This window comes from Palaemon carinicauda, chromosome 12 (genome assembly GCF_036898095.1).
Source record: "Palaemon carinicauda isolate YSFRI2023 chromosome 12, ASM3689809v2, whole genome shotgun sequence".
NCBI lineage: Eukaryota > Metazoa > Arthropoda > Malacostraca > Decapoda > Palaemonidae > Palaemon > Palaemon carinicauda.
In genome coordinates, this window is record NC_090736.1 from 70,000,873 (window position 1) to 70,008,372 (window position 7,500).

The 7,500-nt window shown below is 33.0% G+C and overlaps 1 pseudogene; it reads right to left on the minus strand.

Moving 5' to 3' along the window:
* The window catches only part of LOC137650884 (neuronal acetylcholine receptor subunit alpha-9-like), a 24,476-nt pseudogene that overhangs the window by 5,541 nt on the left and 11,435 nt on the right, over window positions 1-7,500 (minus strand).

A 7,500-nucleotide genomic window follows, 5' to 3' on the forward strand; every position in this document is an offset into this window, starting at 1 on the left:
TGTTACGGGACTTTAACTTTAAGACTTGCCAAGGACTGTAGTTTTCCTGTTACATTTCTTTAAGACTTGACAGAAATTGTAGCTTTTATGTTACCGTGCTTTAAGACTTGATGGAAATGATATTTTCCATATTACCGGGCAATAAGACTTGACAGAGATTAGAGTATTTATGCTACCGAGATTTAAGACTTGACAGAGATTGGATTGTAGTTTTTATGTTACCGAGCTTTAAGACTTGATAGAAATTGTAATTTTAGGTTACCGGACTTCAAGACTTGACCGAAATTGTAGTTTTTATTATACTATGCTTCAAGACTTGACAGGGATTATAGTTTTCATGTTATTTCACTTTAAGACTTGACCGACTCTATAGTTTTTATGTTACTGCACTTTAAGACTTGACAGTTATTGTATTTATGTTACTGAGCTTTAAGTCTTGATAAAGATTGTAGAATTTATGTCTCTGAGCTTTAAGACTTGACAGAGATTATAATTTTCATCATACCAAGCTTTAGGTCTTATCGGAGATTGTAGTATTTATGTTACTGATTTTTAAGACTTGACAGAGATTGAAGTTTTTGTGCTACCAAGCTTTAACATTTGACAGTGATTGTAGTATTTACGTTACTAAGCTTTAAGACTTGACAGAGATGGAGTATCTATGCTACCGAGGTTTAAGACTTGACAGACATTGTAGTATTTATGTTACCAAGCTTTAAGACTTGACAGAGGTTGTAGTATTTATGTTACCAAGCTTTAAGACTTGACAGAGATTGTAGTATTTATGTTACCAAGCTTTAAGACTTGGCAGAGATGGAGTATCTATGCTACCGAGGTTTAAGACTTGACAGAGATTGTAGTATCTATGTTACAAAGCTTTAAGACTTGACAGAGATTGTAGTATTTATGTTACCAAGCTTTAAGACTTGGCAGAGATGGAGTATCTATGCTACCGAGGTTTAAGACTTGACAGACATTGTAGCATTTATGTTACTAAGCTTTAAGACTTGACAGAGATTGTAGTATTTATGTTACCAAGCTTTAAGACTTGGCAGAGATGGAGTATCTATGCTACCGAGCTTTAACACTTGACAAAGATTGTAGTATTTATGTTACCAAGCTTTAACACTTGACAGAGATGGAGTATCAATGCTACCAAGGTTTAAGACTTGACAGACATTGTAGTATTTATGTTACCAAGCTTTAAGACTTGACTTGACAGAGATTGTAGTATTTATGTTACCAAGCTTTAAGACTTGACAGAGATTGTAGTATTTATGTTACCAAGCTTTAAGACTTGGCAGAGATGGAGTATCTATGTTACCGAGTTTTAAGACTTGACAGAGATTGTAGAGTCTATGTTACTAAGCTTTAAGACTTGACAGAGATTGTAGTATCTATGTTACCAAGATTTAAGACTTGGCAGAGATGGAGTATCTATGCTACCGAGGTTTAAGACTTGACAGAGATTGTAGTATCTATGTTACAAAGCTTTAAGAATTGACAGAGATTGTAGTATTTATGTTACCAAGCTTTAAGACTTGGCAGAGATGGAGTATCTATGCTACCGAGGTTTAAGACTTGACAGAGATTGTAGTATCTATGTTACAAAGCTTTAAGACTTGACAGAGATTGTAGTATTTATGTTACCAAGCTTTAAGACTTGGCACAGATGGAGTATCTATGCTACCGAGGTTTAAGACTTGACAGACATTGTAGCATTTATGTTACTAAGCTTTAAGACTTGACAGAGATTGTAGTATTTATGTTACCAATCTTTAAGACTTGGCAGAGATGGAGTATCTATGCTACCGAGCTTTAACACTTGACAAAGATTGTAGTATTTGTTACCAAGCTTTAACACTTGACAGAGATGGAGTATCAATGCTACCGAGGTTTAAGACTTGACAGACATTGTAGTATTTATGTTACCAAGCTTTAAGACTTGACTTGACAGAGATTGTAGTATTTATGTTACCAAGCTTTAAGACTTGACAGAGATTGTAGTATTTATGTTACCAAGCTTTAAGACTTGGCAGAGATGGAGTATCTATGCTACCGAGGTTTAAGACTTGACAGAGATTGTAGTATCTATGTTACAAAGCTTTAAGACTTGACAGAGATTGTAGTATTTATGTTACCAAGCTTTAAGACTTGGCAGAGATGGAGTATCTATGCTACCGAGGTTTAAGACTTGACAGAGATTGTAGTATCTATGTTACAAAGCTTTAAGAATTGACAGAGATTGTAGTATTTATGTTACCAAGCTTTAAGACTTGGCAGAGATGGAGTATCTATGCAACCGAGGTTTAAGACTTGACAGATATTGTAGTATCTATGTTACAAAGCTTTAAGAGTTGACAAAGATTTTAGTATTTATGTTACCGAGCTTCAAGATTTGTCAGAGATTCTTGTTATCTTCATGTTAAGGAGCTTAAAGCCTTAACCGAGACTATAGTTGTTAACGAGCTGAAGTACTTTGCTAAGATTGTAGCTATCATTCGAAAACTGAAATAAAGACTTAATAGCTATCATAATGATATTCATGTTATTGAGCTTAAAGGCTTATCAGTTTGTAATTATCTGTATACTGCTGAGCTCTAGGAATTCATAGACACTATACTTACCCTTATCTTGCCGGATTTAAAGATTTACCAATTACTGTAGTTATCTTTATGTTAACCGGCAAAAGACAAACAAATATTGTAGTTTTCTATATTACTGTGCTCAGACTTGATAGGTGTTATAGGTATGTTCACAGAGTTTAAAGACTACTCATATATTGTAATTAATTTTACGTTGCCAAGCCTAAGGTCATTACAGACATTGAGGTTATTATTAGAGTTAACTAACAAATGTGCAACACGTTAATTCTTAGGATTATTCATAATTATAAAAAAATACATTTACTTTTACCACTCATGTAAACATTTTAAAATTCTATTTCCTATTTATCCAACCTTACATCCTTTCGTGTGTCGTTATCTTAATTTTCTATAAACTCCCCAGTAATCTGATCGTACCTGAAGGTTGTCCAGCTGCTGATGACGTATTAGAAGGAGCATCGTTATTTGAAGGGACTTTTCTCCTTGGAGTAAATCTTGGAGACACATTGAAGTGCTCTATGTTGTCCATCTCGTGAAGGTGGCATTTTTCAGTTGTAATCGAGTCTAGTCTAACTGTTGGCTCAGGATTGAGGTCCTGCAGGGTGAAGCACGGGGTCAGGTCAGGCTTCATGTCCTGTCACAAATATACAGGTGAAGTCGTTAGAGATATCGTGGGAGATAATAGGAAACTTTCAATTAAGATTAGCAGGTTATTTTCTACCTTCTTTAATTTTGTAAAAGTAAGGTGATATGGTTTCAAAATTCAATATGGTATATATATATATATATATATATATATATATATATATATATATATATATATATATATATATATATATATATATATATATATATATATATATCCCTTTCTGGGTGGGGATAACTTGACGTGGTGAAAAGGGCTTGTGTATCGCCATGATCAGCAAAGCTGTACTAGTCAGGGTCACCCATACTAGGTTGTTTTGCTGTGAGCGATCAGACAAAAATCTCCCACCATCACCCATCCACATTACAGTCTAATGAAAACTGGCCAAACCCTAAACATAAATAGACATGTCTGAGTCCTTTGTCCTGTAATGAACTAGAAACGGCTGTATTTGTTGGTCTCTCTCTCTCTCTCTCTCTCTCTCTCTCTCTCTCTCTCTCTCTCTCTCTCTCTAAATAGATAACTAACTAAATAAATAAATAAATTTCCTACTTCGAGGCCTCCTGACACCAAACTCTTATCTTTCTCCTTCACCAACTTTATCTCTCAAAACTCACCTTAATCACCCGAATCTTTTCCCTCAAATCCATGTATCTTCAGCATCTGCAAACTTTTCCCAACATCCATTATTTTTTTAACTATACGTTCACATATTTCGGTCGTTTTTATTCAATCATTGAATGAGTGTTCAAACGGCAGCACTTTATTTTACAGTCTAAAGATCGATCATGATTGGCAGAGGCAAGGGACAGGTCAATCTCCCAAGTCAGGACCTAGGAGGGCCAGGCAATGACTGCTGATGACACAGCAGGTAGACGTATAGACTAACACACCATCCCTAGGTCACAAGGATGGTGAAGCTGTAGACACCTCGAGAAACTATTAGGCTTTGGCAGGTCTCGAACTCCTGATTCCTAGATTGCGAGGCAGGGAAATTTCCAATAGCCTACCACAAGCCTTGTTCTTTATGATCAGATATGTGCTCTCCTCTTCTTTGTACTTGCAGAAGTGTCTCGTTATGTGTAGAACTTTTCAATAATTTAAGCTGCGATCTTCTTGGTATGATCTGTTAAGGGACAAATATCTGATATTGCATCTTCGTCATACTCTGTATGGATTGGATTTATATATTTAGAGTATGTTCGCACATCGTAATACGTACTGGGTAAATATGGCTTATCATCATCACATATTTGTATATTCCTTCTGTTTTGTGATATTATCTGATGAAAATATCATCCCTTTAATCGAAGATTTTGGTAAAGCAATATTTTAGGGAAAATTAAATAAAAAGGAAATTACAGGATCTATCAGCCTTAGGTTCGTATATGTGTATATTTCTTCTCTTTTGTGGTATTATCTTTTGTAAAATTTCATCCCTTTAATCTAAGATTTTGGTAAAGCAATATTTAAGGGATAATTAAAAAAAAAAGAAAAAATAAAGATTACCGGATCTATCAGCCACGGGTTCATATAATTTTCTTCCTCCTCTCCTGGGATATTTTCAATCATATCTCTCTGGTCTATTTTATACCCAAGGAATGAAATGTTTATTTCTTCTCCTTCCTCCCATATCTTATCTTTTAGCAGTTGGTTTCTTCGATAAACTTCAACGTGTAAGAGTCCATCTTTTGCTTCTCTTTACAATATTTTGAAATTTCACAAATAACTGTGAGTCGGTATAGTAGCTCTACTTTATAGTTCTAATCCGCATGAATAGTTTGTTCAACCTATATTTAATCATTGTATTTCCCAGTTTTTTATTCACAAATTTTTTCTTTTCATCTATCATAATGAATATCTTAAAGAAAATTCTCCATATCGTTCTTTTATCAAAATAATATTACATACTATTTTTACTGCTTCATTAGATGCGTGTGATACCCCTGGTTAAAAACTTCACCTAGAATGTAATCTATCGAGTTACATACGTAGCATGTTAATCTATTTGCCGGTATTACAAGATGATACATAAACATACACCACATCCTTTTGTCATAACTGCAAGCATTTTTTTCCATACAATTCTCTACATTTTTGTTTCCCCACTAAATTCCCCCTTTGTAATCCTATCTACTTTCAATCTCCGACCATTTGGTCTACAGCTTTTTTCCCTGCAAGGACTTCTCTTTGGTTTTCCAACATGCCTGGACCGGCAACACTCTACACAAGCGTTCATTAATCTTTGCAGTCTGGGGAAAATATCCAGTTTTAAAAAAAATATAAAGACGATATTATCAACTTTATTCCTCATGAATTGAATTTCTACATGTTTCAGTATTTTTGGAATATTACTGTAGGGTATTAGCTTACACAATTCTTATGCATACTATAATGCAGTAGTAATTTTTTTTCATAGTTATTTATGGTAATTTTTTTTTATTATTTATTTACTTTTTTCTTTCACTGGTTAAAGACAGGAACAAGTTTGCTCACCTGGCCTCTCTCCACCCAAACAAAGACCAGGGAGGACCAGGCAATGGTTACTAATGTCCAACCAAGTAGAAATATGGGCCCATGCAAACATGGACTGCAGTCTTGTGTTTATCACTGAAGTTAACAAACCTTGAGCGGTTATGCACTTGCCAGTGCATTAACATTATTTTTAGGAAATCTGTGTAGGTCACAGCAAATCTTTATTCTTTTGTTGTTACATATATAAACACACGCACGTACACACACACACACACATATATATATGTATATATATATATATATATATATATATATATATATATATATATATATATATATACATACATACACATATATTCAAAGTTGTCGCAGCAGGTGCTACAGCATTTAATGTCTAAGATTATATATATATATATATATATATATATATACATATACATATATATATATATATATATATATATATATATATATATATTTATATATATTCATATATACATATATATATGTATATATATATATATATATATATACATATATATGTATATACTGTATATATATATATATATATATATATATATATATATATATGTATATATATATATATATATATATATATATATATATATATATATATATATATATATATATATATATATATATATATATTCTGCAAAACAAAACTAAAAGTCCGCCAATATGACATGAAATACTTTTAGTGACTTACATTAAGCAAGACGTTTATTTCCTCCTGTGCCATAACGGGGGTTTCGAAGTGAAGGAAGACCAGCTTGGACAATCCCCCCAAGACGATCTTCTTGATGATAAGCGGAACCTCGGTCCCCCGAACTCCTCGGTGGTGGATGTTTAAGGTTAGCACGGACATCCCCGAGGAGAAGCTGATCAGACAGATTGTCACTCCATAGTACATGCCTGAGGGGAATGTTTTAAATCCAGATGTCATTGCAGTTTCCACTCCAAATGGTAAAGAAAGAGCTTAAGTATTTGCTATAGAGATTAATGTTGAATTTTTCAGTAAATATTCTCTGAAGAGTAATATGTTTAGTACAATCAGTGTAGTGTGTACTTAGGTGAGACTGTATGAAAAAAAAATAGAATGAAAATATAAAGAAATTGATAATAATCTAACATAAATGAGTTTACAACAATAATTATAGCGGCCACTTCAGGTATTCCTACATGTAATGTTAGAATAAATTTAGAGTTCAAAATTGAGATTACCAACTATGACTAAAAATAAAAATAATAAAATCAGCAAAAACCGAAATAGGTACAGAATAAAGTTAGGACGCTCATAAAAGCAAAAAGTTTACCGAACTCCGTTTTTGGTATGTTTTTTTCAGCTTCACGTGAAACTATAGCATGTATTATAATTAAAAATAGACGAACAAGCGTTTATTGGTAATTCCAAACGAGAATAATCGAAAAAAAATAATTGAAAATACTCGAAAATGTAATATTCATAACAATGATTGCATTATGCATTTTTGTTTTGGCTGTGAGTAAAACGACAACTGAATCACCAACTTATCTCACTTATCAAATTAAATCAAATAATTTTTATAATGAAGAAAAGAATAACATTCCTCAATAATATGTTAATAACAATCATGTCTCATCTCTGCACTTACTGTTTTTGCTAGTTTAAAGGTATAAAGACTGCTCATGAATGGCAGAGGCAACTGACAGTTACATTTTCCCTATCAAGCAGGACAATCCACTAGAGATTGACCATATATATATATATATATA